Here is a 22,583-nt window from a genome sequence, read left to right on the forward strand (position 1 = left end):
CTGAGAAGGACCCGCGGCTGGTTTAGATCGGGTTCACGTTGTCTTTGGAGGAGCGCGAGTGCTTAGTCACTTTATTAAAAGATTTCAAAGTTGTTTTCACGTGGTCCTACGAAGACATCCCTGGAATCAATCTTGAGATTGTACAGCATCGAATCCCTCTTGACCCAGTGGCCCGACCAGTTAAACAGAAGCTCAGAAGGATCTGCCCGGATTGGGCTATCAAGATCAAAGAAGAGGTCACCAAGCAAATTGACGTAGGATTCCTACTAGTATCTGAATACCCAACTTGGTTGGCCAATATCGTTCCGGTGCCGAAGAAGGGCGGCAGAATTCGGGTATGTGTGGATTTCAGGGATTTGAACAAAGCCAGTCCGAAAGACAACTTTCCTCTGCCGCATATCGACGAATTAGTGGACTTCACTGCAGGGCATGCATTGTTGTCATTCATGGACGGCTTTTCAGGCTACAAGCAGATTGTAATGGCACCCGAAGATCGGGAGAAGACTGCTTTTACCACCCCGTGGAGGACCTATTGTCATAAGGTGATGCCGTGTGGGTTAAAGAACGCTAGGGCTACATATCAATGGGCTGCGACCACAATATTGCAAGATATGATCCACAAAGAGGTTGAGGTGTACGTGGACGACATGATTGTCAAGTCCAAAGAAAGAGAGGGCCACTACACCACCTTGCAAAATTTCTTCCAAAGGATCAGAGAATTTCGATTGCGGCTGAATCCTCAGAAGTGTACGTTTCGTGTTACAGCAGAGAAAATACTGGGGTTCTTGATTACACAGAGAGGCATCGAAGTCGACCCTTCCAAAATCAAGGCCATCTTAGAAATGCCACCACCAAGTACTGAAAAGGAGGTGCGAGGCTTTTTGGGTAAAGTGCAATTCATAAGACGGTTTATTGCTAAATTAACCTTGACTTGTGAGCCACTCTTTGGTCTCCTGAAGAAAGGAACGAAGTTCCATTGGGATGGCCGATGCCAAGCTGCTTTTGAACAGATTAAACAATATTTAAAGAACCCACCTGTGTTGTCGCTGCCTGAGCTGGGGAAACCGTTGATTTTGTATCTTTCAGTGACTAAAACTACGATGGGCTGCATGCTTGCACATGAGTCTGAGGACAAGGTAGAGAGAGCTATCTACTACCTGAGCAAGAAAATACTGGATTATGAGACTCGTTACACTCCGCTGGAGAAGGCTTGTCTGGTCTTAGTATGGGCTACTAGGAAGCTACGGCACTACCTGTTAGCTCACTCCGTAATACTGGTTTCAAGATTAGATCCCATCAAATATCTTTCCGAGAAACCGGCACTTACGGGTAGGCTAGCTCGTTGGTTGCTTCTGCTTTCCGAATTTGATCTGAAGTATATGACGCGCAAGTCAGTAAAAGGGAGAGCGGTAGCAAAGTTCCTAGCCGATCACCCAGTTGAAAGGGATAAAGCAGTTGAGTACCTATTCCTAAACGAAGCCATTTTGCATGTCGAAGAAGAAACTTGGACGATGCATTTTGACGGAGCGTCAAACCAATACGGGCATGGGATAGGGGTGTTGCTGATAGCACCCCACAATTCTCGTATGCCTTTAGCATTCAAACTCCGGTTCAAAGTCCCAAACAACGAAGCAGAATACAAGGCATGTATTGCTGGTTCAGAATCCGCCCTAGAACTAGGGGCAAAATGGTTGGACGTCATCAGGGACTTGAACCTTGTTGTATCTCAAGCTGAAGGAGATTGGAAAGTCAAAGAAGAAAAGATGAGAATCTACCACCAGACCTTGGATGTGCTGATCCCTCGGTTTGAGAAGCTAAATTTCGCTCATCTGTTAAGAGAGAACAGCAGGTTCGCAGATTCACTAATAACTCTATCTTCCATGATAGACATCCCTTTCGGAGTCCGGATACGTCCGATCATCATTAACCAGAAATTTGTGCCGGCCTATGAACTGATTGCTACCATAGATGAGGTTGAAGATGAGAATCCCGGGTATTACAATGTTTGAAACTTCTTGGAAAAAGAGGCGTATCCACCAGGGGCAAATGCCAAAGATAAGAGGGCCATTAGAAGAATGGCTACTTAGTTCATCATCTGCGGAGGAAAACTGTACAAGTGAGGTCATCTCGGGATGCACAAGCTATGTATTGATGCTGAAGAGTCCAAGCGCCTAACAGAGGCCATCCATGGAGGAGAGTGCAGAGCGCACATGAATGGGGTGATGCTAGCCCGGAAGATCCTTAGACAGGGTTATTAATGGTCCACCATGGAGGAGGATTGTATTGGCTTTGTCCGGCGATGCCACAAATGTCAGATCCATGCAAATCGCATGAATATTCCACCGTCGAAGCTGTACAACATGAGTTCGCCATGGCAATTCTCAGTCTGGGGGATTGATGTGATCGGGGCTGTCACTCCAAAGGGGTCCAATGGGCATGAGTTCATTCTGGTCACGATAGACTATTTCACGAAGTGGGTTGAGGCCCAATCTTATGCGGTGCTGAAGGCTTTGCATGCTGCTAAGTTCATCAGGAACAACATCATCTGTCGCTACGGGGTCTCGAACGAGATTATTTCAGATCATGGTTCCCACTTCAAGAAGGAAGTGATCGACTTGTTTGACAAATACAACGTGGCTTTTCAGAAGTCATCCACATATCGGCCGCAAACCAACAGAGCAGTTGAGGCCGCCAACAAGAACATCAAATACATTCTGCAGAAGATGGTGGAAACCTACCGAGACTGGCCAGATAAGCTTCCATTTGCTCTGTGGGGCTATCGGACTTCAATTCGAACTTCTACTGGAGCAACTCCGTATTCCTTGGTTTATGGGATGGAGGTTGTTCTGCCTATCGAAGTTGAGGTTCTGTCATTGCGGGTATTGGCTGAGTGTTAGATAGCTGAGGCAGATTGGTAGCAAAGCAGGTTCGAAGAACTCATGCTTTTTGACGAGAGAAGGCTGAAAGCACTGTACCATGTTCAGGGTTATCAACGAAGAATTGCCAGGGCTTTCAACAAGAAGGTTAAGTCCAAGAATTTGAAGGAAGGGGATCTAGTGCTCAAAGAAAACCGAGATCCCATTCATGACCCTAGGGGCAAGTTCAGACCCAATTGGACTGGTCCTTATATCATCAAGTCTATCTGGTCGGGTGGAGCTGTTGTTCTGATGGACCTAGATGGCCTAGAGTTCTCCCAGTCGATCAACATGGACAAGTTGAAGAAATATTATCCTAGAGTGGCTTGCAAGGCCGAAAACCCGAAAGGGCGACCTAGACAAAAGTTGGAGCATGAAAAATTTGAAATTATAAAAACTGAGCTCGCAAGGTTGAAAACTCGCAAAAAGGCGGCCTTGGCAAAAGTTAGAGAGCAAAAAGAGAGTGTTAATACACGACTGAACCCCAACCGAACTACGTAAGGCTTGATTCCCATCTTTGGGATACATAGGCAACTTCATCCTGAAGTCCAGCCATAAACACTTCCTCGATCAACTTTGTCCATGTGATCTTGTTGGCCATCTTTGTCTATTCTACATTCAAGAGCTCGGTTGTGATCTCCAGTGCAGTGCTATTCAGACTAGGGGCAACTTTCTAGTTACTAGAATCCGGGGTTGTGCATCTCAGTGACAGATCTTTTGGTGTGTCCAGCTTTAATCCATATCGAAAATGGTTTTGAAAAGTTTTAATAAAAGTTGATTTTGCTCAAATTAATCTTTTACAACTTAGACCATTTTTGGACCAAACAGAAAATTTTCAATACCCACAACGTTCAATTTCACTGATTTCAATACAGAGTTCTCCTACTCTTGAATACAAATTGAAGTTGCTTTTTATTACATTCATGAAGAAAACTTAAAAGTACTGATTAAAGCAAATAAATTTGGGACATAGTCAGGTGTTCCTGCGTCCCTTCCCAGAGCTGGTAAAAGCCTCTGATGCCAAAGTGGGCTCAACATGTGCCTCCTCATCAAGCCAAGCTATGCACTCATCAAAGAGGGTGCAACTGAAAATAGGAGCGGGGGCCAGAAGCTCTTTTGCTCCCCAGGCTGTAGCATACCGAGCTAGCTATGCGCCTCAGACTAGAAATGTAGCAAGGTACTCTGTCCATCCTCCGGGCAAGTCTGATCATGTCCGAACTGGCACTGGAATCTGAATAGAAAATAGAACACGCAGTGTGTCAGGCTAATCAATTGAATCCCGAGCTGGCAGGTCATGCTGTAACTCATTGCCGGTAGATTGAGCCAAGGACAGCGCCAAGCAATGTCTAAAGCAGACAAACTGCACATCCAGTTGCACCACCATCCCTCATCAGGGGCATCGACTAGGCATTGCCGGAAGAAATAGCTGCGAGCTGAATATGTGGGGCAGGAGTCCACAATCTTCAATTTGTCCATCAACCATATCTGGGGAGGGATGAAAAATGAGAGATTAAAGAATAGAGAGGTGTACGGTGAGAGAAAAGTAAGAAAAAGGTTTTGAGAGAAAAATCGAGCCTGAGGGCCGAGTGATGTTAGAAATATATGTGAGATAGGGTAGGAAACATACTTGCAATAGTAGTGGACTCGCTGCCAAGGTAGCTGTCTCCCAGCAATGAAAAGCGTCCAAGCCCATCAAGGTCTCAACTAATGTCATAGCGATGCAGCTTTTGCCTTCTTTTAAACACTCGACCACTTCGATCAAGCAAGTGCTAAACCCACCAGAGCCTGGGGCAAGCAAGAAATAAGACAGCATACACAAGCAAAGCGCATGTCACCGATGACCCTGCCAATGATGATCGCCACGGTCACCGGCATCAAAGAAACGATGAATCAAGCTCGGAATGTCTAGTTCTTTGTCGTGAATCAATGACCGAACGTCGTGCAAAGTAAGGCCGCACATCCGTCCTAAGGCTTGGACGTAGCCGAAGCGAAGCTGAGCCAAGATTTCTTCCTCACGCTCGGATTCCATTAAAGCTTGGAAGTCTTCAAAAGTGCGACACATCTCTTGCCCGCCAAAGCTAAAGACGTGTGTCACCGGATTCGAAAACCTTGCCATGGCATGAAGGAATGGAAAACGCAGCGGGGTGCGACTCAACGTGAATAGTGCATTGATCCCGAAGCCTCGAAAACTCAGCTTTTCCGAGCCATCTAAGTTGGCAATCCAATTTGTGAGGTTTTGGACAAGAAATGCTTCCATTTGGTGCAAATTTGAGCTGAAATGAAGAGATTCCCGAACCTGGAACTCATATAGAAGATAAAGCAGTGAGTGGAGGACAGATGTCGACGTTTCGGAGAGTCTTCCATCGATGGTCGGCACCTCCTTATTGATGGCCGGCAGTGGCTCATCAGCGGCCGGCAGTGGCACACGGATGGCCGGCAGGCCTTCCTCTGTGGCCGGCAGCCTCTCCCTCATGCTCACTGACCTTTTTGGGGAAGACCCAGTTGTTTGCTACAGTGGAGTCCTGTTACTCGTGTCTTTTAAGGTCTTGTTTTTGTCCTATTGGACTCTGTTGTGTCTCGTTTAAGTCGTATTATTTTTCATTTTCGTATTGAGTTGTAATCATCTTCTTCTCATTTGTCGAGTTGTTGTAACTTGCTTATCGAGTTGTAAACTTATTAAGGTTTTGTTTTGCTTATCGAGTTATTTTCTTGTTAGTTGGTTCACTACCTGATTAATGCTATTCGAGTGTTTAGTTTTCAAAACAGTTCCATCTCATTTACATTGTTGTGTAATGCGATGCGATGCATAGAATGTACAAATGCAACACTTTTTCACCAAAAAGAGCGGTTTCATTCCATCATATTTTCTTTTGCAAAAAGTACATAGTTTTGAAGAAAATAACACCTGGCTGACGCAGTACAAGGTGCTAAAACTACTAGTAAAAAGATAAACAAAACAAAAAAAGAAAAGCAGCATCTGAAATCAGCAAAATGTTTGGATCGACGCCAGTCGCCTCAAGGCTGAGAGGTCCTTCTCGCCCTCTTTCTCGACAGAGAAGACTCTGGAACATCGTCACCATCAGAACCTGACTCTGAACCTAAACCATCCTCGGCCTGATCTCCATCCTAAGATGACTCTGACTGCAGACTCACTGCCTCCTCCTCAGACTCATCATCATCTAGGGCAGGCCCCCGTGAACTACTCCTGGCGTGGGCACGCCCAACTCTGCTACGGCTGTGCGCTGAAGTCCCTCGTCTCACTCCCTTTGCTGCTCGGGGAGGTGCTGAAGGACCCGCCCCTGCTCCTGCTAGGGCACCTGATGGGCCTGTCATCATGAAAGGAATCTGAAAAAAGGCAATTCACCAAAATGCATTAGTAATCAAAATGTATTAGATGCAAAGAATCATTAGTAATCAAAATGTATTAGATCCAAAGAATAATGTGCTGTGAGCAGTGAATCATTTGCAGTGAATGTGTACCGTGAGTGGTGTATGGGGGCAATGTATCAGATCAGTGCAATGTGGAACTATGCAAATGATGGCATGTCAAGACGATACTTTGTGGCATGAAGTGTAGTTTGAAAGAACTTACCGGAATACTGTAAATATTGAGCAGGTCTGGGCATGTCTGCAGCATCCCTATCGCTGAGGCCGTCAGGTCCAGAGACTGATGAGTGTACTCAATAGGAGCCTGCAAGAGTGTTGAAGTCATTAGTAATCTGCAGGATATCAAATCAAATGAAATGACTGTACGAAATGAAAAGTATAGTAGATACCGGGGTCGAGCAGTGAACTCCGACAAGCTCATGACCAGCTGGAGGGGGAGCGAAGGGAATCTGATAAGTCTCTCTGGCCCGCCCTTGGCATGTCATAGTAGTAGGCAGAGCTGGCCATGCAGCTCCCTCTCTCCCCTCAGGACCTCTCCTCCTACGAGACCTGGTCGCTCCGCCTCTCGCAGTGGGAGCCCTCACTCCCTCTCCTCCTCAGACACTGGACAGAGGCGGCATCAAATGCGTCTGAATAAAGGTCGCGTAGTCTCCCTCTGTGCGGAAGTAATCCGTCTCCAGTCTTACCATGAACTGAATCACCTGGTCGACGGACAACTTGTGTGTCTCCCTCATCGATGGTGGAGGTGCCGTCGGTACAAATGGAGCAGGCAATCCCAAGGTCAGGTGTACAAAACGCTCACTCAAAAACCAAGCACGACAGATCGGACCCTTGAAGAGGATGTGCAGTGAGAGACAATCTGGGCAGTCTGGTACTGATCTCGAAGTCCTGTTGGAATCACCTCCCATGGCTGCCACGTGATCTGAGAAAGGAGAACGAACGAGATGATCAGTCATCAAATGACTAACATGGGTGCATCAGGTTAATTGAAATAATCTCATCGCAAAATTACCTCGCGCGCCGTGACTGAATCGAAAAACTGCCGGAAGAACATGAAGCTCTCTCGAGTCCTACGATGGAGCTGGCCGTCGTATAGATCAGAGAATGGGACTATCGCGGGGGTCTCCTCTACAGGCTCTGGAGCAAGTGTCTGTATCTTTAACCTGCGTTGTCTCGCATGTTTTACTTGCATTGTTTTGCGTATTTAACTTGCGTTGTCTCACACGTTTTACTTACATTGTTTTGCATATTTAACCTGCGTTGTCTTACATGTTTTATGCATTCTTTAACCTGCGTTGTCTTGCATGTTGTATTTGCGCTATTACGCATTTCTTTAACCTGTGTTGTCTCGCATGTTTTATTTGCCCTGTTACGCATTTCTTTAACCTGCGTTGTCTCGCATGTTTTATTTGCGCTGTTACGCATTTCTTTAACCTGCGTTGTCTCGCATGTTTTATTTGCGCTATTACGCATTTCTTTAACCTGCGTTGTTACGCATGTTTTACTTGCATTGTCTGGCACCCTTTTTCACGTTGTTACGTGAACACTTAGGTTGCATTGACTTGCATCCCTTCCGCATTGTTATATGTCACCCTTAGGTTGCATTGTCTTGCACCCCTTTTCACGTTGTCTCGCACCTTTAGGTTGCATTGTCTTCCACCCCTCCACTTGCGTTGTCACGCACTTTTCACTTGCATTGCTATGCATGTTTCTAACAATATTGTACCTATTGAGCTTCTTTCTTTTATACGCATGATATTGTATGTACGGTTCATTCGATGCTGGCGCAACTGGACAAACCACAAGGTATTGTATTTACTCTGTGTGAGACGTAGTGAGAATTGTATAATTCTCTTACATCCTTTCTGCATGTATTGTAGTTTGATTTATGTTTGCTTGCTTAAACTGTTGCATTTATTGTATATAATTGCTTCATTACACTTTTCTTTGCATAATCATAAGTCATACTCTTGCATCGTGCATATCATTTGCATTATGCCCCAGCCTGCGGGTGCATCTCTGCATGATTATATTGAATGCTTGCCAGAGTCTTCAGTCTTGTCAAAAATGGCTCATCTCTAGGCTTTGACATTCACTCCCGTCACATTGTGACTTTCGAGTACTGTCAAAAAGGGGCAATTGTAGACACCCCATTTTTGATCGTCCTTAAGACTTGGTGGTGCTTGCAGGTACATCCAGCTACAAGTTTGTTTGGTCGTCGAGCACTCGACTGTCGCGGCGGATCATCACAGGTTTGAGCTTTCCAAACCCTGTATCGTTTCTACCCCATTTTTGGACCATGTATTGGCCCTTCCAGCTTATTTCTCTTGGTGCACTGTCGGCCCAATTTTGGCACTGCCGGCCTTGCTTTTTCCCCTGCCTGCCACTGATGATTCCTGCCGGCCATCAGTGAGCCACTGCCGGCCACAACTGATGGTCGGCAGAACACTTGTCTCAGCAGGTTTCACTCCAGATCTTTTGAGCCAACTAGTTTTCACTCATCTTCCCTCCATACACGTGTATGGAAGGATGAGGCTCTTGCCAAGCTTGTTTAACAAGCTTTGCATTGCCCTCTTTTATATAAGGAGAGGCTCTTCCTCTCTATTAGAGGTTTAGCCATTTTTAGAGAAGATATATCTCTCTCTATATATTTCTCATTCTCTCTATATATTGTTGTTGGTTTTGTGCTTTAAAGTCCATTTTCCTCTCACTTTTGCACTACAACACATAGTGATACACTAGCACCTTTGGGCTGAGGTTCTTAGGAGTGTTATTTGAGCTTGAAAGTTGGTTTCCAGCCTCTGAAGTTGCTGGTTTCGAAGTTGATCTTCAAGGGTGAGTATATTCCCCATTTAAGCCCCTTTTTGTACACCATCTTGGCCATCCTCTCATATTGTTTTAGGCGTTGCTTTCAACTGAAAAAAGTTCTGTATTTGAGTGCTTTTAATGATTGTTTAAGGTCTCTTTGGTGTTAAAGGTGTTCTACCTTCTTGCTTGCCTTGTTTGGCCTTGTTTTGTGCCATGCCTTAAGGCCTTTGGTTTAGTCTTTGTTTGGCCTTTTAGCCACTTAAATCCAGCGGATTTTTAGTAGTAGGCATGTAGTGTTGAGGCCTCAAATCAGAGGGGGTGATCCCCTCTCTTTCTATTTTTGTTTGCTTGTATTATTGGCCTATCAAAGGAGCATGTGTTTCTACCATTTTGAGGCTTAGTTCAGGCATTTTTTTGTGACTTTTAAGACCTACCTTAAGTCTTTCCATGGCTGGTTTGGTCACTTTATGCATGCTTCTTGTATGTGTAGTGTAATCCCATCTGTGGCTCATCTGCATGGGTTGGCCCCATTTGAGTGGGGTTTTGATCATCATTTGGCATGTCATAACTCTATCTAAAGCTGGTTTGATTGTCTCTTGAATGGCTCATGTACTTGTAGAACAAATCTTGCTTACTAGCCTTATATGCATGTTGTTTTGGCTCATCATTCTAGCATATTTTGACTATGCTCCAACATTATTTTATTCATATTTTGGGTTGTTCTAGGACTTTTTTGGGCTGCCATGGTCATATCACTCATGTTTAGTATAGCTATAGTGTAAATGCTTTGACTAGCCTTGAGTTTTAAGGGAGCTTGCATGCTTAACTTGTGATGTTTCCATGCTTGGGCATCATTTGGAGTGTTATATCAGTGCATATTTCATGGTCATACACTTCTCTTTGTCATGATTTCAATGCCTTGAAGAGTTGGTGTTTTATGCCTCATGAATGAAGTATTGTGCATGCCATTAAGCCTAGGCCTTTGGGTCACCATAACAGTGCATTTTTGGTCTTGTTATATCATGATGTAACTCTATTTTTTGTTGTCCAAGTCATGCCATGTTTGGTTTTAATGGGTGTAGTGTAATACCCCTTTCGTAGCCTTGCATGCTCCTTCTTTTGGCCTTTTGTTCTAGCTTGTAATGGCTAGGTTCAAGAATGTTTTTAGTCTCACCTTGACTTGCCTTGGGACTGTTTTGGATGCCCTTCCCCTTTGAGGCTTGCTTTGCATGGCCATGGCTTAAGTCCCTTTGCTAGTTTCAAGCTTTGAGCTTTCTTACATGCTTTGTTTGTCTTGCTAGGGTGGTTTGGCACCATTCCATGCATGTTTTCAAAACTTATGGTGCTGTCACATATCCATGCTTGTCACTTTTTAAGTGTGCTTAAGAGTCACATCTTTGTGCTTTGGTCCTTGACCCAATTGGCATGCATGTTTGCCTTGCCTTTTCATGCTTTACATACCATCATTTCAACACTTATGGCCACTGATTTGGGCATGACTGAGGTCTACCCTTTTGGTTTAAGTCCATTGAGTATGCTATGTATGTTTCATTGTGTATGCCTTGTAGTTCATTGCATTAAGTATGCCACCATTGCATTGAGCATGCTAATTGGCATTCGCATTGTGTATGCTAGTTGTTGCATGCATTAGCATTGTGCATGCCATTAGCTTTGTTAAGTTAATCACATTACATTGCATTGAGTATGCCATGTACTTGCATGTTTGCATGTTTAAGCCATATTGCATGTTTGCCATGTTTGTGTTGCATTGTTGTTTGGATTAAGTATTAATCCGAGCACGAGAAACGAGGGATGTTTTATACTTCAAGTGATGAAACGCGCCTCAATTCTCAATCGCCGACGCTCTTGACAATGCATGATAGAGTTTTAGGCTTTATATGTTTATTTGTGCATTCGTTTTACATTGAATTGGACAAGTTGGATCTTTGGCCATCATGCATCAAGATGCATGATTGATGGTCTTGGATCCGATTATGCCTCTCCCTTGATGTTTCAAGGTGATATGGGGTGGCATAGTGCGTACATATCCTTGGGAGACCCTCCATTTTCTCTATTTTGTGCTCTGTTGTAGCTTAGTGTCACAGCACACCAGTGGCCGGCAGCCTGTCATCCTTGGCCGGCACCCCTCTCATCATTGGCCGACAGTGTGCACTCTTGGCCGATAGGGTGGTCGGTAGAAGCTCCTCATGGCCGACAGGCCACTGGTGCACTCCCCAGCATGGTTTTGGTACGATCCAGCAGCAAGTTCTCAAGGACACCCTGCATACAGAGCCTCTAGAGAGCATTTGGAGAGCTTTTGGGATGGGAATCGAGCATGCATCTTCACCTTCTTCAAGGCAGAGCTGAGGCAGCCTAGTCTACATATTTTAATCCTTTACTTGTTACTTCGCTTTAATTTGTAATTTAATTAGTTAATTTGTTAATTAATTAAGTGTTGTAATAATTAGTAAGTAGATTGTTAGTTATTCGATTTGATTATGTAATAATTAATTAGCTTGTTAGTTAGTTAGTTAGTTGATTTGTATTATTCATTCGGACCCTCCATCGAGAGGGCACATTGTTGTAATAAGTGTGCGGCCATGTGTGCATGTCTTCCAACCCTACGTCTTTCTCCCTTTTACTTAACCACTTACGATGGTTAGTTTTAGGGCATATTTTGTTTAGCATTCCTATGCTCGCATGTTTGCATTCATTCATTTGTCTTGCATGCACCGGGCTCAATGCATCATACTAACTGCATTGTGTTTTAATTCCAAGTTGAATACATGTATCAATTGTTGCATCTCGCATGACATCTTAAGATAGCCAAGCCTATTTTAGATGCACTTTCACATGTGTTGCATTAGCCATCTTAACATAAACTAGGATCATGCATTGATTTCTAACCAATTCTCTGTTTTGGCTCGAAGTACATTGTGAGTGTTTATGCTTTAGCATCTCGCATGAGTGTGAATTTTGCCATGATAGCATGCTTTCCATGAGGCTATGTGCTTAAGTGTTTAAATGCCTGAATCCCTGTGGGTGAAGGCTGGATTACTTGAATTGGAACAATTCATTGAAATCCTCGATTTAGCCTACTTGCGAGTAGCAAATTTCAAACCATTTTCAAAACAAACAAATGTGCAATGTTTTGTTCCAAATTAGGCGATCTAGTCTATAGTTCTATGTTGTGCGCCTCACGTAGTAAGATTAGCTAATTAACCAGAATAAGAGCACATGTGATTTCAAAAACAGGATATCATGCTTAGTATAGGCCAATCTTTGATCGGGCGAGCGGGGGTGCTCATTGCATGACCTTCCCCTCTCGTACCGAAGTTCCCGAGCCGAGGCAACTTTGGTGATGACGGACACGTGGCCTTAGGCATGAGTCAGGGTTTCCTAAATTTTCCCCAAAATAAAATATTTAGGTGGGGACTCTGTATCTGGCAAAGCAGTCCATGTTTGACACTTCTTTACAAAAATTAGTTTTCCAAAATGATTTGTCGGATTTGGACTCTTTGGTGATTTATCGATCTTGCATTGCACTTTGCGAGATTAGATTCAGAACCATGACAATTGAGTCTGAACTGTAGTAGTAAGCCTGATTCGGGCGCGTCTACAAAGACAATTATGGAACAAGTTGTGAGAATTGTAAGATATTTGTGTGTACTGTTTGCATTTATTTTATACTGCCTCAGCTGTTCATCTTTCTTATATAGTAATGTAATATTGTAGGATGAGTTGACCAAACAAAAAAGTGATGGGAGTTTAAAGACTGAAGGACGCAATGACATTCTTACTATGGCATTGGGTACTCCTGAATCTTCCAGTCGAGTAAGGGGTGTAGGAAATTCTGTCACACCTAGCACCTACTTTCACTTGCCTAGACGTGGGAATTAGTCACATTGGGAGAAGAAATGTAATGATCTTAAGGCAGTGGTGGTACAATTGCAAGCTAGGCTTAGTGCAGTGAAACAACAAATACCACATACACTAGAATTTGAACATGTTAGTTCAAACACCTTGAGAAGTGGTTATGAAGGAAATTTTCAACGTGATTTTCTCTCAACAGAATACATAGTGAGAACTAAGGATGACATTCCATCCCAAGCTCTTATCCAAAAGATTATAAAGGTGTGTAGCACTGTGAACACCTAAAGTTGTTATATTTTCTAATACTGTTAGTGATTTTATTAGTGCTTTTGTTGTTATATGTGTGTTTGTTATAGAGCAAATGTTCAAAGACGTTGAAAAGTGGTGGTCGAGGCAATTTTCAGCATGATTCTATCTTAGCAGAAAATAGAGTGAGAACTAAGGACGACATTTCACCTCAAGATCCTAAACAAAATAAGAGAAAGGTGTGCAGTTTTTATATATTGATGTTATAGTTTCTAATATCGTTAGTGATATTCTTAGAAGTTCCATTATTAACTTTGTGTTATAGGGCAAACCGTGTAAACTCGCGGTAGGTTCCATTGAAAATATTGTTCCTCATGGTACGGTGTATGAGAGAATTGAACCCAATAAAGCCATTCATACGGTTCCATTAGGAGAATCCAATGTACGTGTGTCCATTGAAGCTGTTATTCAAAAAGATGCCCCTCTTCCTATACCTATCCCAGATGAGATGCTTATTGTTGGAGAAGCAGTGGGATTTTTTGTTGCTTGGCCTAAAAATCTTGTATTGGTCGGTGATGAGGTAAAATATTCAAACTTAGAAACTTTCTTACACTTTCTTAAAATTAAAGTTTACTTATATTTGTTTATTTTGAAAATTTAAAACTTAGGGAGCTTCAATTAATGTTGAATGTGGAAAATATCAAGAGTCCATTCAATCTTTTGTTTCATTAGTCGAGCATATCAAGTATGATGAAGCCATAGACATTCCACTAGAGAAAGACATATTTAGGGTGGAGATAAATATCTAACTTCAAAAAGTAGACATGGAGTACATATGTCATGTAAAAGAATTATCTGTTACACGTATCATGTCGTACATAAGGTATGGAAAATTTACTACATTAATAGCCATTTCTGCAAATTTTATGAACTACGAATTTAATTAACATTTGTTTCTTTCATTAGTCATCTCCATCAGGAGTTGAAGGCTTCCAATCGGAGGAAACAATTTGTGTTTGTTAACCCTTGTATCGTTAGTGGAAAAACTATGGCTGGAGAGAAATCAAAATCAGTGTTGCTTGCAAGAAGATTAGAGGAGGCTATGCTAGAACAATTGATTCTAATTCCTTATAATATTGGTAATTATCTAAAACTATTTATTTCATGTGTTCAAATGATAATAAACTTATTAAGCTCATACTTGTGACTTGTTTAATTGTAGGTACCATTGGATATTGTTAGTCATTGATCTGACATTGATGATTGTGTACTTGCTTGATCCGATTAGTTCTAAAATAAACACAAGCCTTGAAATAGTAATAAACACATAAGTTTGGCTGGTTCGTACATTTTAAAGCAATTTGAGTTAGCCTAAAAATATTTTGAGTTTTGGAATTTCTTTTATAAAGTGCTTTGAAAATTTATGAAACTACCAAAAAGAGGAGGACCAAACCAGTTTGGAAAAAAGTTCATGTAATCAATATCATTTTCTCTAATTTTATCATACATATATTTATGCTAATGGTTGTTCAGCTTGATCGTAACACTTTATATGTAGTTTCTAATAATATTGAAAATGCTTTCATGTAGTCCCTGCAACAACCTACAAACGTGGAATGTGGGTTTTATATAATGAGGTATATGAAAGACCTCATTAGAGATCAAAGCATCCTAAGAAAACAAAATGTGACACAAATTCTAAACTTTTATTACTATTATATTCATGATACTTGTACATCTTCTCCATTATCTAATTGTTTCTAAATAACCTCTTTCAGTTCAATGAAAAAAAGACTTACATGGAAACCGAACTTAATGACGTGCAAGTTGAATGGATTAATTTCATACTAAAGAATATGAGTTGAAATCCAACATGTAAGTATGATATAACTTCCATTCTTGAAATTGCTAATAAACAATTTTTTTAGTTGGTAAGGAATATATAATCACTTCAAGAACATAACAAATTTCATAAAATGTGTAAATTTTACTACACACAAAAGCATTTGTACAATGGAAGATAGTAAACTCAAGTACATCGTAGGAAAACTCACAACCTTCACAAAATATCACTCTTACACTGAAGAGTTTGAGATTGCTTCACACTAGATCAGTCTTGTATATCACTCTTGTATTGCATGATACCCAATACAATGAATATAATGATTAACCCAATTCAAAATATATGTCTTCAACGTACTCAACAACTGCAAGAGGATTTTTGATATCACTGCTGTCGATATCTAGAACAGGGTCATCATCGTCATCAATATCTTCCATTTCAACCTCCACCTATAGAATTCATGATGGATATGCTATCACACACATCATTATTTATAGAAACCCAACTCGGTAACAGTAAAATTATAATTTTCGGATGCACATACCATCCGATCAATTTCATCCATCGTGGCTTTTGTGTGCCTCACAAAAATTGGGACCAGATCATAAGTAGCTTCCTCACACTGTCCCATATCTATGATTGCACAATCTTCCATCTCATTTGGATTCAATGATGTCGTGGTTAGTTCATTATAATCTGCAGACTTCCTAAGGAAACATCAAAGAATATTGATCTTAATTTAAAAAGAAGAAGATAGCTGAGGAACAAAACCCAAATAGAAGTGAAAACACTAAAAGATTGAATTCCCTACCTTGCAATTTGTCTAGGTGGTGGTACCACAGTTTTCTTCTTCCCCTTTACATCCTTCCTAAACATTTAACAACCAATTTAGTTTACAAAAGAAGAAGAAATTGTTGAAAAATATAGTATTGGCATAATTTAGATTAAGATTGTGGAAATTACTCAAGGATCCTCTTTTGTTGACCACATAAAGGTAGCTGGTAGGTCCTAAAATATTATGATTTATATTGCCGAGAGCCCTTCTGCAGTTATTTAACTTCTGCTGTTGAAACCTCTAAAATCCCACCATTCTTGAACTTTCTTTTTAATTCAGAGAGAAAGAACCAGAAAATTTTTACAAAATTAGTGCTTAATGGATTGTGTTCAATGTAGACTACTTGATCAGAGCTTGGAAAGAAGAGTGAGGAAATTTAATGTTCCTATTGAATCTTACCTTGAGAGTCTGAGGGTTTAATGGTCATTTTAGGTAATGAATACATCCAATGAAACTTGTTTCATATATCGAATAATTTTTACATATAAGAGACGGAAGGAAGCCAGACGGTGTTTGCTTTCTTATTGGTTCTTGTTGTCATGGGTTCAACGATAACTCTACGAGTGATGTCATATTCAGTTTCATTAGTTAGGTCTCTATAATTAACACACACACAAAACTAATATTTATAACAACCTTCTGAATTTATTATTTTTTTTTAATACTGAATTAAATAAAACACAAGTTTATAATATGCATGTCTGGTTGTTGATCCTGTAGTTTCTTTTTTCTTTTCTTTTTTTTTTTTTTGTGGATGTCGATAATTTTATATGCAAAATTATATGTAAGTACAACTGGTTCTTCTGTGTTTTTGTAGTTTCTTTTATTCATATCATTTGACCCATACTACTGCTAGAGCAGTTTAACATTGATCAGCTAAAGTTGTATGACATAAAGGAAAAAAATCCTAAATGTGGATTGATAGGGGACCATCCATGTCTTACTAGGTCTTGCAATTTGGAAGGTAATGCCTATTGGTAATTGTGTCTCTAACTAGTGACTCATCTGTCTAATAGTAAAGTGATTAAAGGTCTAGGTTTCGGTGGTTTGTTGTCATAGGGCCTATATTTTCCACTATAGTTCTCATTTGTTTGAGATAACTATGTAATGAGAAATGCCTCATCAAACAAGAATTCCACCATATCAGCCATCCATTGGCCCCATAGGGGCGAAAAATTGCCTGAAACTGGCCTTATAATAGTGGGGTAGGGTACCATTGAGGTAAAATCCCTACTCTTGTCCATGTGTCAAGAATCTGTTTGAACCCACCAATTACAAAATCTACTTGATCATTTATATATGTAGAAAACTGGGAATATCATTTGTTGAGATGATTTCTATATGTCACCGTAGGGAGGAGCATCCTCATGAGGTTTTGCAAAGAAGTAAGCGAAGTAATGGGAAAAAGAAGGAAAACATCACATCAATTTCAAACGACAAAATCCAGAGGAAGGAAAATTCTGATAGGTAGTGTTCAGATTTACAGCTCTTGAAAATGCTTTGTCACTTCTATCTGTTGCAATGAGGGACATTTTGAACATGTGTTTGAAGGGGATCTAATAGAAGGAAAAGTCAGGTTCTCAATGAAGATCTGGAAGGAAAAATTTAGGGTCTATATGAAAACTGAGTGTCATTTCATGCATATGTTTTATATTGCAAATATTTGATCATGAATTGCCATTGTAATTATAACATATACATTTAATCATGATAGAATTTAAACAAATTAAGTTGCATTTTCAATTATTTGACTTGTATTATCGAAGTGATTGAGCAGTTGCTCTTTGAAATTCTAGATGTACTCTCCATTATGTTGGGACTTGGAATTAGTAGCATTAGCAATGATTAATTCCTAAAAACGAAGTGGTTATATATATTTTTCTTTCTGACTCCGCTTTCCTTGAGCTATGTTATACGATTCTTTAGATTTATTCCATTTTCATAATGTATTTTTTTATTATATTTTTTTGATTCTAGTGGTTTCTGAATTAATTTGTGTTTTTATTTTTTCAGGTTAGAAACTTCATGGAGAGATGCAAAATATGGTCAAGGAATTCAAGAACTTAGTTTTTTCAAGTTTTTTTTTTCATTTTTTAATATATGTAATCATAGTTAAAAACTTTTTATTAATTCCTTTGTATATACTTTTGAACATTTAACTTTCATTTATGAAATATATGATGTTATTCCATTCAATATATGGTTGTGATTCAAAATATAGTATATAGTGTGTATTATATTCTTCAAATGCTCGTACAAAAATAATTTTGATTATTCTTCAAATATGTCGAATTCTTTTTTTTATCACATGTTTTATTAGTTATTAATCACACTTAAAAGATGTGATCTGAATATTATTAATCACACTTAAAAGATGTGATTAATCATTTTTTAATTACACTTAAAAAGTGTGATTAAAAATCACTCCTTTTAATCACACTCTCAAATAGCACACGTTAATAAAACTTAAAAAGTGTGATTAAAAAACATACATCACACAAAAAAAAATGTGATCTTTATCTATATTTGTAGTAGTGTCCTTTTTATTTTCCTGTTTATAATGGTAGTAAAGAGTATCATGTTTTCTAAGCATTTCCCATGATTTGCATACACTTGTCTCACATGCATTTGGGTTCGGCTCATCATACTAACCGATGTCAAATTCAAATTCTTACTCGAATACGTGATTTATCATGTCTTGGATTGGATCATATAACTGTAGACACCCCATTTTTGACTGTCGTCAAGACTTGGACGTCATCGTTTGAACACTCCATGATTTTGCATGCTCGTGTTCGTTTTGAGTGGCTAAAGTTCTCGGTCGAGCGCCTTGCCTTTGAGCCTCTAAACTTGTCTGTTTTGTGCTTGGTTGAGGACCACGAGCTTGTTGTTTCAAGTCTGGAGGAGAGGGTGGCCTGTGGGCCATCCCCACAGTCCATTGGCCACTGCTTGTGCCTGTCGGCCATCATGGCTGGTCGGCTACACTGATGGCTAGTCGGCCACTAGTGATGGCCGACGGCCATTTTTCTCCTTTTTCGGATATTTGTTTGCCAGTTGTGTCAGCTGTTGTTCACTGAAGTGCATCTGCATACACGTGTATGGAGGGATGAATACAAGCTTTAATCTTGATTTCTATATATAGGGGGTGTTCTCCCCCATTTTGAGAGGTTAGACATTTTGGATCAAAATTTTTTCTCTCTCTTCTTGTTTTGTGCTTTGTAGTTAGTTTTCCCTACACCTTTGCACACTAACTCTTAACCAAACTTGACCACCTTGGAGCTGAGGTGCCTTGGAGCCTAGTTTGAGCTTTGGAAGAAGGTTTGAGCCTGAAATTGTGGCTGTTTAGTGCTGTGCTTCAAGAGGTATAAGACTCACCTTATAAGCTTTGTTTTGACTACTTGTGTTGCCATCCTTTTATACTATTTTGAGCTGGTTTTCAACTACAAAAACTATGATTTTTTAGCCTTAACATGATGGTTTGAGGCCATTTTGTGTAAAGGGGTAGTCTACCCTTCTTGCTACTTTATTATGTAAGCTTTTGTACCATCTTTTAGCATATTCACATCAAAATTTTTGGCCCTTTAAAACACTAAAATTCAGAGTTATTTCAGTGGTAAAAACTTGGTTTTGAAGTCCAAAATTAGAGGGGGTAGCCTCCCCTTCTTGAGTCTTGTTTGCAAGCCTAGATAGCTTAACATGTGAGCATGATTTTCTAGCATTTTATACCTCAATCTCAGCATGTTTTAGCCACTGTTTTGACCTATTTTGGCTCCATTTTGGGCTGGTCAATTCAGTTGAGGCTTGTATTGTGTGGTTGTAGTGTAATCTCCTTTACTAGCTTAATGTTTTAGGCTTTTAAGCACGAATTGCACGAGTTGCCTACATGTTTTAGTATCATTTTGCACTCCATTTCAGCACTAAAATCTCTGCAATCTCCCTCTATTCTTCACTCTTTCATTTGTTTTGAAAGGGGCTTTCAACTCCTTGTTGGCTTGAGTGTGGAATTGAAACCCTCATGCCTAATGGTTTAATTCCTTCAGGAGTTCATTACCAACAACATAAGGCCTCTTTCATGCTCAAGGTACTTGTGGTTTAAGCCCTCTTTCCATTAGAGGACACTCACCTTTTGGACTAATCAATTAAAGAATGGATTGGTAATCTAAAATGAGTAAATAAAACATGACAAGTAAAAGAGGCAAGATTAAGCATCTTTGTGTTGCATTGCATGAGTTTGAATCAGACGTTAATTCGAACACGAGAAAAATGGGGCATTTCATACTCAAAGTGATGAAACGTGCCACTTTTCTTAGTCACCATCACCCTTGATCACGCATGATAGGGTGGTGGTCTTTTTGAGTCTTATTGTGCACTCATTAAGCTTGTACAAGCTTGGTTCTTTGGCCATCATGCATGAAAATGCTTGGTTGATGGCATGAGAGGCAAGACCTACACTCCTTTGAACTTGTGTGATGATAAGGAGAGTAGCAGTACATACACTCCTTGAGAATACATTGCTTTGCCTCTGTTTGCTCTTTGTTGTAGCAAAAAAGGAAGTTCAAGGAAAGGGTGGCCGACCGGTCACCAGTAGTAGCCGACCGGCCACCAACAGCAGTCGACCTGTCACCAATGGTAGCCGACAGCCACCATTGGTAGCCGACTGACCAGAAATGAAATTTTGCACAAGTGTGTTCTTGAGTTCAAGCAGAGATGTTCTAGAAGTTGGCAACACCGAGTGCAAACAGAGGCATCCGATGGCAAGGCGATGGATTTTCGGGAGGAAACCAACCGAGCATGCATACCTCCCTCGCCCCCGAGGCCATTGAATTGATTTAATTAGTTAGTGTAGCTAATTATTCAATTCAAGTGTTGTAATTAATTTGCTTAGATAGTTAATTAGTTAATTGCTTTAATTAGCTTGGCATAGCTAGTTATTTACTTTGGTTTGTAATAATTAGTTAACTAGAATAGTTAATTGGTTTTGTGTTGTAATAGCTTAGCTTAATTAGCGTAGCTAGTTAGCTTATTCATTCGAACCCTCCTTCGCGAGGGCGCAATGTTGTAATAAGTGTGTGTGCGTGCGTGCGTGCATGTTTTCCGACCCCATGTCCTTCTCCCTTTGAATACGTGTGCGTAGCTAGTTAGCTTATTCATTCGGACCCTCCTTCATGAGGGCGCAATGTTGTAATAAGTGTGCGTGTGTGTACGCATGTTTTCTAACCCCACGTATTCAAAGAAGTATTTTCCAACCCCACGTCTTTGAATACGTGTTTCAGAGCATGCTATCAAAGTGTTGCAAATACCGTGATTAAGTAGCCAAGCCTATTTAATTTCATGTTGCATGTGTTGCATTAGGCATCTTGTATAGTCAGGATCATACGTTGTTTTGGCTTGGAGTACTCGAAGAGCTTTTACGCTTTAGCATGCTTGCACGAGTGTGATTGCCATATTGCGATGTTTAGCATGTTAACCATGAGGCTATGTGCTTACTTGCTAAACTGCATGAATGCCTGTGGAAGAAGGCTTTGTTGCTTGAATGGGAACAATTTAACAAATGTGTGTTTTTAGCCCACTTTGCCAAGTGGGAAAATCATGTTTTAAGCCCACTTATGGTGGCAAATCCGCATTTCCAAGCCCACTTGAGGGTGGCAAATTCAAACCATTTTTGAAAACAAACATGACTTGATTTGTTCCAATTCTTGCAATTTTAGTCTATACTTGCTTGTGTGCGTCACATAGTAAAGTTAGCTAATAACTAGAATAATAACACATAATGTTTATAAAAAATCATATCATGATTAGTAAAGGCCGATCTTTGATCGGGCGAGCGGTGGTGCTCATTTCAGGACCTTCCCCTCTCGTACCTACGTTCCCGAGCCGAGGTAACTTTGGTGATGATGGACACATGGCCTTTGGCACGAGTCAAGGTTTCCTAAATTTCCCCAAAAAAAATATTTAGGTGGCGACTCTATAATCGGGAAAAGCAGTCCAGTTTTGTCATTATTTGATTCAAAATCAATTTTCCAAAATGATTTGCTAGAATTGGACTCTTTGGTGATTATCAGTTTCACATTGCACTTGTGAGACTAGATTTAGAACCGCAGGTAGAGTTTGAACTGTGAGGCCTTCTTTTCAAACCCTTTTCCGAAAGGTGCGGGGGCGTGAGAAAAAGGCGAGCCCATAGTTTTTGGTGACTCTGCTGGGGATTTTGAGAACTTGACTCGAACTCCTGATATGTTATTTTATCTGCATTTATGTGTTTCTTTGCATTTGCATTTGCATTAGTGCGCTTAAGTCACGGTGTTTGCCATCTGCTATTCCTGAACGATTTGCCGGAGGCTTGCTTGGAAAAGCTTGCCAAAAGGCTGACCAGTTGCGGGCTCTCCCACGATGGGAACACAGGCCTTGGATTTGGACTACCGCTGTACCGTTTGATCCTCCTTTCACTTCTCGGTGTTAGGTGATAGAGGTATATTGGGTAGTCTTGCTGAGGTACCCTTTTTGACCAATCGGCCTAGTTGCATATCGGAAGCCAAAGAGACTGTTCCAAACTAGGACAAGTTGCTCACCCGAATACAGGATTGTATGAAACCGCTTGTTTGCGTAGTGAATCCCTAGCTCTTGACGTGATTAGGACAGGGTAACCCTACCCCATCATAGGGGTGTTTTGGCTCTCACT

This window comes from Camellia sinensis, chromosome 1 (assembly GCF_055761805.1).
Source record: "Camellia sinensis isolate YWXY chromosome 1, ASM5576180v1, whole genome shotgun sequence".
Lineage (NCBI taxonomy): Eukaryota > Viridiplantae > Streptophyta > Magnoliopsida > Ericales > Theaceae > Camellia > Camellia sinensis.